At 47.5% G+C, this 12,366-nt stretch overlaps 1 protein-coding gene across 1 annotated transcript in view; it reads left to right on the top strand.

Moving 5' to 3' along the window:
- eif2ak3 (eukaryotic translation initiation factor 2-alpha kinase 3) overlaps positions 1-12,366 on the top strand; it is a 42,641-nt gene that overhangs the window by 885 nt on the left and 29,390 nt on the right. The gene's annotated exons all lie outside the window — the stretch shown is intronic.

Genomic DNA, 12,366 nt, shown 5'->3' with positions numbered 1-12,366 from the left:
CGCAACCCTCATGTCCGTTGCACCAGCCGAGGCAGCGCGAGAGCTGTCAGTCAGTCAGCAGGCAGGCTGCACGCGCTCCTGTCCTGTTGCACCCTGCAGCACATGCGGTCTAGCCCTAACCCTAACCCTAGCCCTAACCCTAGCCCTAGCCCTAGCCCTAGCCCTAGCCCTAGCCCTAACCCTAACCCTAACCCTAACCCTAACCCTAGCCCTAACCCTAGCCCTAGCCCTAGCCCTAGCCCTAACCCTAACCCGGACACTCCGACTCAACTTTACTTACGCTTGACAGCGTACAAACCCGAGAAACAACCCGCTGATGATATCTGCGCTTTATCTCGCTTGTCAAAACAAAACAAAAATCAATGACAGAGTAACAAAAGTTACAACAGAAGTTGGTGGGGTGATGTTTAGGTGTGTGAGGGTTGGTGGGGTGATGTTGTGATGTGTGAGGGTTGGTCAGGTGGGGTGATGTTTAGGTGTGTGAGGGTTGGTCAGGTGGGGTGATGTTTAGGTGTGTGAGGGTTGGTGGGGGTGATGTTTAGGTGTGTGAGGGTTGGTGGGATGATGTTTAGGTGTGTGAGGGTTGGTGGGATGATGTTTAGGTGTGTGAGGGTTGGCAGGTCGCCGTTCAGCTGTGAGATAACATCAGCGAACTCTTCCCAGCTGAGAGACGCAGCGCAGCGTGCTTGGTTGGATGACAGTTATGTTATTTGGTTGGATGACAGTTATGTTATTTTGTAGACGATACAACCTAGTAGATTATTCTAATTTCTTAAGGAGGTGAAGCTGCCGTGTCAGCACGTTCTGTGAGTCTGAATCATTAGTTCCTGTTTCCGTGTGTTGGTGTGGCTGAGAGCAGGGAGAGAGAGAGCAGGGGGGGAGACAGCAGGGCGAGAGAGAGGAGGGCGAGAGAGAGCAGGGCGAGAGAGAGAGAGCAGGATGAGAGAGAGGAGGGCGAGAGAGAGGAGGGCGAGAGAGAGCAGGGAGAGAGAGAGAGCAGGGTGAGAGAGAGGAGGGCGAGAGAGAGGAGGGCGAGAGAGAGCAGGGAGAGAGAGAGGAGGGCGAGAGAGAGCAGGGAGAGAGAGAGCAGGGAGAGAGAGAGAGAGCAGGGTGAGAGAGGAGGGCGAGAGAGAGCAGGGAGAGAGAGAGCAGGGAGAGAGAGAGAGCAGGAGAGTGAGAGAGAGCAGGAGAGTGAGAGAGAGCAGGAGAGTGAGAGAGAGCAGGGTAGAGAGAGAGAGCAGGGAGAGAGAGCAGAGAGAGAGAGAGAGAGCAGAGCAGAGAGAGAGCAGGTAGAGAGAGAGCAGGGAGAGAGAGCAGAGAGAGAGAGCAGAGAGAGAGAGAGCAGGGAGAGAGAGAGAGTAGGGAGAGAGAGCAGGGAGAGAGAGAGAGCAGGGAGAGAGAGAGAGAGAGCAGGGAGAGAGAGCGAGCAGAAAGAGAGAGAGAGCAGGGAGAGAGAGAGAGCAGGGAGAGAGAGAGAGAGAGCAGGGAGAGAGAGAGAGAGCAGGGAGAGAGAGAGAGCAGGGAGAGAGAGAGCAGAAAGAGAGAGAGCAGGGAGAGAGAGAGAGCAGGGAGAGAGAGAGCAGGGAGAGAGAGAGAGAGGTCAGTGTTGTACAGCAGACTGACTCTGCACCTCAAAGACGAGGGCAACAAGTTCAGAAGTTGTAGTGAATGTATTATTTAATGTGTCCTTTATTTAACCAGATATGTTACATAGAGATTTTCATACATTTTACAAGTGAGCCCTGGCCCAAAAGGCAGCATACGCAACATTATACAACACAGTATACCCAGCAGCATACATAGCATACCCTGCATACACAACATACCCTGCATACACAACATACCCTGCATACAGCATGTATCAGTTGCTTGGTAAAACAACAGTGCAGAGGGCAGACAGGAAGTAGACAGCTGAACAGACGTCTTCAGTAGTGATGAGGAGGAGGACAGACAGACAGACAGCAGAGGTCGTATGCAGCAGATCTAGGAGTCAGACTGCTGGAGGTGAACATGAACCAGGATGTCAACAAGAACAATACAGCAGAACCACACTGTGACCAGGGGAATCACGTCTAACCTGCCCACACAACGGTATAATATAATATATATATATTGTTGTTATATTGTTACAGAAAGGAAGTCTACATCATTGCACAGTTATGTAGAATATTTGCCTATTTGCTGCTTTGAGACAAACCGCAACCCGCTCAGCTGTTGGCTAAGATAGGGTCACTTACTGTATCTGGTCACACCCATACACACCCATACACACCCATACACACCCATACACACCCACACACACCCACACCCACACACACACATACACACCCATACACACCCATACACACCCACACACACCCACACCCACACACACACATACACACCCATACACACCCATACACACCCACACACACCCTACACACTCATACACACTCATACACACTCATACACACCCATACACACCCATACACACCCATACAGACCCACACACACCCGGTCCCATACACACCCACACAGACCCATACACTCCCATACACACCCACACAGACCCACACACACCCATACACACCCATACACACCCATACACACACCTACACACCCCTACACACCCCTACACACCCCTACACACCCATACACACCCATACACACCCATACACACCCATACAGACACACACACTCTCTCTCTCTCTCAGCTGAAACAGTCTCTAGTCTAGAACAGAAACTGTTGTTGACTTGCAGAGTTAAGCAGAGACAAATCCACTTAGACACTTTAGACTAGGGCTGGGTTCAAAAAATCGATTTCCCGATTCAGAATCGATCTTCATTAAAATGAGCGATTATCGATTCCTAAATCCCGAGATCGATTTTTTTTTTTTTTTTTGCTTGCAACTTCAACCCGCAACGAGATCTCGTGCTACAAGAATTGATCATATCTCATGCAACGTGAGGTCTCAACACTAAAATCTAAAAACATGGCGATGGCAGGGACACTCAAGTCACCACCAGGCTTAAAGTCAGATGTCTGGGTGCATTTTGGATTTTAAAAATGTGACGATAGAGATGAGCTGGACAAAAGCAAAGTCATATGTAAATAAAAAGTACATTCATGTAACTGCTTTGGAGTCAATTCATTGATATGTTTAACAATGCTACATGTTATAGGGTTCCTTGAACCATTTATAGCATTAATTCTGAGAATCTCTTTCATATTCAAGCAAAAAAGGTATATTTTAACTAGATCGAATCGGAATCGAATCGAATCGAATCGAATCGTGAATCGAATCGAATCGTGAGCTCACTGAGCTGGTGAATCGGAATCGAATCGTTTTGGGAAATCAGTGGCGATACCCAGCCCTACTTTAGACACTCTGTCATTTCACCAACACGTTAGTTTAGTTTGCAGAGGCACATTTGTAGCATTAATGATGAACATGTGATCAGGTCTCAGGCCTGTTTCATACTTTATAGTCGTCGATACATCAGCCTGTCACTTGTGTGATGAATGTCTTTGACTGGAGGCAGGGGGGGGGGGGGCTTCATGCACCAAAACTAGCACAAGAGGGGACCCCCCCCCCCCTCCCACACACAAACACACACACACACACACACACACACACACACATCTGTGTGCTTAGTTTAACAGATTTGGGACTCACTGACACAGCAGAGGTGAAAATAAGACTTGCCATCACTCCTGGAAGTTATATATTTTCCTTAAACCCCTTAAAGTGTTAGATTAACGAGTTAGGGTTAGGTTCATGAGTTTGGGTTAGATTAATGTGTTGCACTATTCACCAGGACAAACAGCTGTCTAGGCTACTAGTCACCTGGACAAACAGCTGTCTAGGCTACTAGTCACCAGGACAACCAGCTGTCTAGGCTACTGAGTTCATGGAAGCACTGGCTTGGTACTGTGCTGCGTTTTATCAGCATTTAATGTAATGAAGTTATGAACCGACACACTCATGACCTTCTAAATGTGACTCACTGCTGTTGGATTCAAGTCAAGTCAAACATGAGAAAACAACACTCAGAAACGTCCCTGCGGACCGCCCAGACAATAACTCAGATGACTGTCTTATCTGAGGATTTATGTTATTCTGATTAAATCGCCTTAAATGTCTCAGTGTCTCTAAGCTCCTCCAGTGTCTCTGCCTGTCTGTCACGTCTAAAAATATCTTAGATGTTCGCTACAGTCGCCCGTGTCTGAGCAACTTGCTGTTTCCTCGACAGACAGAAGTGGTCTGGCTGCATGCTGCCGTTTACCGGGGTGGCTGTGTCTCAGGAGGTAGAGCCGGCGTCTAATGATCACAAGGTCGACAGATCGGCGGTTCGAACCCCGGCTGGCCACGTGTCGAGGTGTCCTTGGGCAAGACACTGAACCCCAAATTGCTCCCAGTGAGCGGGCCGGCGCCTTGCATGGTAGCTTGCCGCCATTGGTGTGTGAATGTGTGTGTGAACGGGTGAATGAGAGGCCGTTGTAAAGCGCTTTGTAATAAGGTGCTATATAAGTCAGTCTATATAAGTCAGTCCATTTACCTGGGAGTAATACTGTTGTTTACCTGAGTAGCATTGTTGTTTACCTGTGGTATTGTTGTTTATCTGGGAGCAGTATTGTGCAGTAGCAGTATTGTGCAGGAGCAGTATTGTGCAGTAGCAGTATTGTGCAGTAGCAGTATTGCGCAGTAGCAGTATTGTGCAGGCGTGTTGTTGACATCTGAACAGTGTGTGAAGGTGTGATGGTCCTGCTGGTCTCTGCCAGATAGTGTTCCTCTGGGGCCTGGGGGTCTGATGTCTCTGCCAGATAGTCTTCCTCTGGGAGCTGACAGCCTGAGGGAGCTGAGAGGTGACGGCTGCTGCCTCGTCTGCCCCCCCCCCCCCCGCCCTGAGGGCTGACAGCAGCACCTCTCTGGGCCACTAGCCGGCTGGCTCCCACAGCCCCCCCCCCCCCCCCCCCCCCCACAGCCTACTGCTTAGCAACAGCCAATCAGCCGGGCCGAGCCGGGAGACTTGTTGGCCAATTACGTGGGAGGAAGGGGGGAGTTACGTGGGAGGAAGGGGGGAGTGCTCAGAATCTGAGTTGGCCGCGTGGTTCTGAAGGGAGAGGGAGCGTGGGAGTGGGAGTGGGTGGGTGGGGAGTGTTTGGGTGGGTGGGGGGGAGGAGGAGGGAGGAGAGTGTTTGGGTGAGGAGGAGGGGGATGGAGGAGAGAGGAGAGTGTTTGGGTGAGGAGGAGGGGGGAGGGAGGATGGAGGAGAGAGGAGAGTGTTTGGGTGAGGAGGTGGGGGGAGGGAGGAGAGAGGAGAGTGTTTGGGTGGGTAGGAGGGAGGAGGAGAGGAGAGAGGAGAAGAGGGTTTGGGTGGGTAGGAGGGAGGAGGAGAGGAGGAGGAGGGAGGAGAAGAGGGTTTGGGTGAGGAGGAGGAGGGAGGAAGGAGGGAGGAGGAGAGTGTTTGGGTTGGTAGGAGGGAAAGTTCATGTCCTTGTTTTTTCTGTAACCAGGGAAAGGTTGTCAGTTTTATAAATAGACCTCCTGTCCCCATAAACCTGCTAGCAGAGTAAAGAAAGGCTTGTGTATGAATACATTAATCGGGAACACTTACATTATATGTTTTTTTGTGTTTAGTTTTTTTAAGTTGTTAGTTTCATGTTTTTAAAAAGAAATGTAACTTTAATTTTAGCGCCTGCACACTAACAATCTTTTGCGTCATGATCATGACTTTGACCACCTAATGAAAACATTCGGGTGGGTAGTATGGAGGTGGTATGGATGTAGTATGGATGTAGTATGGATGAGCTCCCTCCTCCTCTTCACCAGACTCTCAGCTCTGGCAGCTCTTGAAGCAGTAATGACAGAGAGGAGCGTAGTTGTGGTCTTTTTAGGATGTGTCCCAATGGAAGCATGTAGAGATTGAATAGGAGGGGGCCAAGGATTGACCCTTGGGGAACCCCACATGTCATTTTAAATTTGTCAGACACAAAGTTGCCAATGGAGACATAGTAGCTTCTGTCCTGTAGGTAGGATCTAAACCAGTTTAAGGCAGTGCCCGAAAGTCCTACCCAGGTTGAGAGGTAACAGTAATGATAGAGAGGTATCAGGTGTTATTGATAGAGAGGTATCAGGTGTTATTGATAGAGAGGTATCAGGTGTTATTGATAGAGAGGTAACTGTAATGATAGAGAGGTATCAGGTGTTAATGATCGAGAGGTATCAGGTGTTATTGATAGAGAGGTATCAGGTGTTATTGATAGAGAGGTATCAGGTGTTATTGATAGAGAGGTAACTGTAATGATAGAGAGGTATCAGGTGTTATTGATAGAGAGGTATCAGGTGTTATTGATAGAGAGGTATCAGGTGTTATTGATAGAGAGGTATCAGGTGTTAATGATAGAGAGGTAACTGTAATGATAGAGAGGTATCAGGTGTTATTGATAGAGAGGTAACAGTAATGATAGAGAGGTAACAGGTGTTATTGATAGAGAGGTAACAGTAATGATAGAGAGGTAACAGGTGTTATTCATAGAGAGGTAACAGTGATGATAGAGAGATAACAGGTGTTATTGATAGAGAGGTATCAGGTGTTATTGATAGAGAGGTATCAGGTGTTATTGATAGAGAGGTATCAGGTGTTATTTATAGAGAGGTAACAGTAATGATAGAGAGGTAACAGGTGTTATTGATAGAGAGGTAACAGTAATGATAGAAAGGTAACAGGTGTTATTGATAGAGAGGTAACAGTAATGATAGAGAGGTATCAGGTGTTATTGATAGAGAGGTATCAGGTGTTATTGATAGAGAGGTAACAGGTGTTATTGATAGAGAGGTATCAGGTGTTATTGATAGAGAGGTAACAGGTGTTATTGATAGAGAGGTATCAGGTGTTATTGATAGAGAGGTAACAGTAATGATAGAGAGGTATCAGGTGTTATTGATAGAGAGGTAACAGGTGTTATTGATAGAGAGGTAACTGTAATGATAGAGAGGTACCAGGTGTTATTGATAGAGAGGTATCAGGTGTTATTGATAGAGAGGTATCAGGTGTTATTGATAGAGAGGTAACAGGTGTTATTGATAGAGAGGTATCAGGTGTTATTGATGGAGAGGTAACAGTAATGATAGAGAGGTATCAGGTGTTATTGATAGAGAGGTAACAGGTGTTATTGATAGAGAGGTATCAGGTGTTATTGATAGAGAGGTAACAGGTGTTATTGATAGAGAGGTAACAGTAATGATAGAGAGGTAACAGGTGTTATTGATAGAGAGGTAACAGGTGTTATTGATAGAGAGGTATCAGGTGTTATTGATAGAGAGGTAACAGGTGTTATTGATAGAGAGGTAACAGTAATGATAGAGAGGTATCAGGTGTTATTGATAGAGAGGTAACAGTAATGATAGAGAGGTATCAGGTGTTATTGATAGAGAGGCAACAGTTTGAGGAAGCCCCGGATTGTGTTGTGGAGTCATTTTGTTTTTTCTTCATGATTATATGTACTCATATATATATACATATATATATAACAGTGTTTCCTCCAGGAATTTTTACAATGGTGGCGGGTGGCCGTGACCCCGATTTTTTTCGCGTGCACGCGCATGAAACGCGCACGCGCGCTCAAAACAACGATTTATTATTATTATTTTTTTCTAATCACAGCCAAAACTAGAGGATGGCCAAAAAAAAATAAAAATGAATATACAGAATATAAACTTGTGACTGACAGTCACATACACACACAAAGATCATCAGCTATAATATAATACGAAGTAGGCCTACATGAGCACAAAAGCGGCTAACGTTACTGATTAACTGTTTACTGTAGTGCAGAGAGATGGTAGTCGTAGGCGGCGTATCAAATGACAAAGCTAAACGTTTAATGAAGGACATGAACGATTGTCAACAACACACTCAAGCAGTAAATAGAACAGTCTAAACAACTTGGGTACTACGGACGGAACAATAGTCTCAACCTATAGTTCCGTGCGTGAATTATGTCAACCCACCACATTACAGAAGTAAAATCACAGTCAGATGGAGCATTCGGTAAACAGCTGAGTATCAGCTGAGTTAAAGAAAACAAACTCTTACCTTTGATGAGACCCACATGAGCCCTGTTTTCCCGTACTTCTCCCGTGTGTCTCTTATTGTCCAAATGTTCCCTGAATTTTAGCTGCATGTTTTTCCAGCATGTAATTCCGTTGTCAATAAAAAAATCGTCTCCCCTTCTTTTCCCCTTGACAATACTGTGTCGTTGCTAAAGTGACGGCACATAAGAATCGTTTTTTGACTTGCTAATGTCTGCTAACGTAGCACTTGAAACTGGCGCCGTTCTCTGGACTGCAGCTGCTCCCGCGTTAGCATTAGCATCCATCTTTTCTTCACCATGTCGTGTTATTCTATTAAACATACACGTGAGTCCTTCTGTATTTCAATGTAAGTGTCTTTATTTTAACTCGCTCTGTAAGCTCTACAATACCGGTCTCTTGTTGTCTCGTCGTAACCTGCCCACCTGACCTGGGGGGTATTCCATCAACGTCGCTAAAGGAAAATCCTGGCTTATTTTTGATAACTCTCGCGAGACCTATCAGAATATGCCTGGATATTTGTAAGAACTCTCGCGAGATTTATCAGACTAAACCTGGATTTTCCCTTTAGCGATGTTGATGGAATACCCCCCGGATGTCACTACGGTGGCCTGTACACAATAACAATAATACCACAGTTCACATTTAGACCAATCAGGAGCCCTTGTGTCACGTCGTCAACTGAATGTCATTAATCTGATTTTGGATCAGCGGTTAGAGAGAGATGGGCGTGGATTTAGGTGCACTTTTAGTCAACATCCATTATAGCGCTGATCTAGGATCAGATATATTTTAATCAGCTAAAATGCTCATTTTTTTTTTCTTTTTTTTTTTGAGTTTTTTTTTTTTGTTGTTGTGGGCTGAATCAATTCGTGGCGGAGGAAATTCCATCGTGGCGGCCCGCCACCAATAAATGCATGTAGAGGAAACACTGATATATATATATATATATAGAGAGAGAGATACTGTATATATATGTTGTATGTATATGAGTAGCCTATATGTGTTGTATATGCCCATATGGTCTACCTGTCAAGCCTAAAGTGCACTTTTACTTTTAATTCTTTCTCTCCTCTTTCTCCACTCCGCTGTATGTATGAATGTTATGGAAGTGTATTGTCTGTATTGTGTTTAAGATGAATAATTGTTTGAAAGTATGGTATGAGGACCCCAGGAAGAATAGCTACTGCATATCTGCTGTTTCTAATGGTGGATCCAAATAAACAAACAAACAAACCGATACCAGTAGTCAAGCCTAAGAGGCACTTTTACATTTGAAAGTGTTTTTTGTTTATATATATATAAATGTATGTATATATTATACTTTATATTATAATATAGGCCTACCAGTCATATTCTGGAATGTGTCTGAATGTTAAAGTTCCATTAGTAGAAGCTAAATAAATTAAAGTAACAGTTTATTATATATAAATAGTAGCTTTCTTTTTCTCCTTACGCACAAAACACTCACCAAAACCGAACAGAAACAGTAACCCAAAAACCAAGGTTCCTACCGAACCGTGGACCAACTGACCCGTGGACCAACTGACCCGTGGACCAACTGACCCGTGGACTAACTGACCCGTCTCACCCCTAGTTAGCTGGTCTGTTGTGGAGGTTAACGTGTTGCTCTCTGATGGTATTATACAACTCTACCAACCATCTACATGTATATGAACTCACTGCTGTGGACACACCCTGCAGCACTGCAGCATTGGGTGGGGTTGGGGGGGAAAGGTGGGGTACTGGGAGGGAGGGAGGGAAGGAGGGAGGGATGAACACAGAGGGAAGCAGACAGTCATTAGGACCACGTCGGCCTGTTGTACTGTAGACGGCTGCTCACTGCTTAGCAACAACAAATCAGCCACCCAGATGGAGACCCGAGCCGGCCAATAGGAGGGCAGGACACTGGCGCCACTCGGTTTGGATTTTGCCCCATATGAGAGAGATGAGGAGGAGAAGAGACAGAGGGAGAGAGGAGGAGAAGGGAGAGAGGTGGGAGAGAGAGGAGGAGAAGGGAGAGGAGGGAGAGAGGAGAGAGATGAGGGGAAGAGAGAGGAGAGAGATGAGGAGGGCGAAGAGAGAGGAGAGAGAGGAGAGAGAGGAGAGAGAAGAGAGAGGAGAGAGAAGAGAGAGGAGAGAGGAGAGAGGAGAGAGGAGAGAGAGGAGAGAGAGGAGAGAGAGGAGAGAGAGGAGAGAGATGAGGAGAGGGAGAGGAGGGAGGGGGGAGATGAGGAGGAGGAGGGAGGTAGAAGTAGTGTGATGTCTGTGGTCCTGTCCTGGTCTGCAGCAGTGGACCAGATCAATGCTCTGGTCAGAGGTCAGTGTTGGGAGGGGGGGGGGGTCAGAGCTCAGTGTTGGGGGGGGGGGGTATTGACAGGCTTGTCATTGTGCCACATAACATTTTGTAGCCCCACGACTCTAAACCTATCCCCCCCCCTCCCTAGCATGTCATGTGAGACCCTGTACCCTGACTAGGTACAACAGTGTCAAGGTTGTTGACAAGGTTATTAACCTGACATGTATCAGGAAGCCTAGTTTACACTGTTGGTACCAGAGTAGAGTAGAGCAGACCCAGCCCAGTACCAGAGTAGAGCAGACCCAGACCCAGACCCAGACCCAGACCCAGACCCAGACCCAGACCCAGACCTAGACCCAGACCAGACCCAGACCCAGACCCAGACCCAGACCCAGACCCAGACCAGACCAGACCAGACCAGACCCAGACCCAGACCAGACCCAGACCCAGACCCAGACCAGACCAGACCAGACCAGACCAGACCCAGACCCAGACCCAGACCCAGACCCAGACCCAGACCCAGACCCAGACCCAGACCCAGACCAGACCAGACCAGACCAGACCCAGACCCAGACCCAGACCCAGACCCAGACCCAGACCCAGACCCAGACCAGACCAGACCAGACCAGAGCAGAGCAGTAGCAGACCAGACTAGTAGATAGCAGAGCAGCAGACCAGACCAGTACCAGAGCAGTAGAGAGCAGAGTAGAGCAGACTAGACTAGTAGAGAGCAGAGTAGAGCAGACTAGACTAGTAGAGAGCAGAGTAGAGCAGACTAGTAGAGAGCAGAGTAGAGCAGACAAGACTAGTAGAGAGCAGAGTAGAGCAGACTAGACTAGTAGAGAGCAGAGTAGAGCAGACTAGACTAGTAGAGAGCAGAGCAGAGTAGAGCAGACTAGACTAGTAGAGAGCAGAGTAGAGCAGACGAGACTAGTAGAGAGCAGAGTAGAGCAGACTAGACTAGTAGAGAGCAGAGTAGAGCAGACTAGACTAGTAGAGAGCAGAGTAGAGCAGAGTAGACTAGTAGAGAGCAGAGTAGAGCAGACTAGACTAGTAGAGAGCAGAGTAGAGCAGACTAGACTAGTAGAGAGCAGAGTAGAGTAGAGCAGACTAGACTAGTAGAGAGCAGAGCACCAGACCAGACCAGAGCAGTAGAGAGCAGAGCACCAGAGCAGGTTCCTGTCTCTCTGCTGCGGCACTGCATCCATAACTTTCCCCACGTGCTCTCCCTGCCCCCCCTGCCCCATGCGCCATGCTGCATCCTTCCTCCTGCCTGCCTGTGCGTGGCTGTGTGTTGGGCGGTGGAGCGGTGTAGCGGTGGAGCCTACAGTGTAACCAGGGCTGTTCGCTGCTCGCATGGTTACAGGCAGGCGTGCAGACCTATCTGGTTGGCCGCCGCGGAGGCGGCCGCTGATTGGCTGAGCCAGGAGGGTAGCCGCGCTCTGATTGGCTCCTGCTGGAGGTATGGGGCTCCGATTGGTGTAGATGTGTGATTCTGCACCTTGGAGACTCTGCCTGTGTAAACATCCTGACTCTCTCTCTCTCTCTCTCTCTCTCTCTCTCTTGCTCTCTCACTCCTTTTTTCTTTTCTTTTTTTTCAATGGAGCGTGTTTACCGCGGGCTCTTGTCTGCACACTTGACTCTGAGTCTCTCTAAGGAGCTGTGGAGAGAGAGAGAGAGAGAGAGAGAGAGAGAGAGAGAGAGAGGGAGGGAGAGATAGAGAGAGAGAGTGTGTGTATGGTAATTGGCTCCCTGCCTTGCCAGACACTTAGTAATGCAACAGTCAGATAACACTATTGTGACACTTTGATGTCATTATGAGAGGAGGAGGAGGTAGGACGTAAACATGGCCCTTCTCTCTGCAGAAGCAGCTAGCAGCAGCTAGCGCTCTGAAACTAAACTACAGACGTGTCTGGATGCATCATGCTCTGGATTAGCCGCGGTAACTTATCTCCTGAGTTAGCGTGAGCGAGACACCATGGCTCAAAGTCT

Source organism: Nansenia antarctica (assembly GCF_963989245.1).
Source record: "Nansenia antarctica genome assembly, chromosome: 1".
NCBI lineage: Eukaryota > Metazoa > Chordata > Actinopteri > Argentiniformes > Microstomatidae > Nansenia > Nansenia antarctica.
The sequence above is the reverse complement of the archived record's forward strand: the minus strand, read 5'-3'. Positions and strand labels throughout refer to the sequence as shown.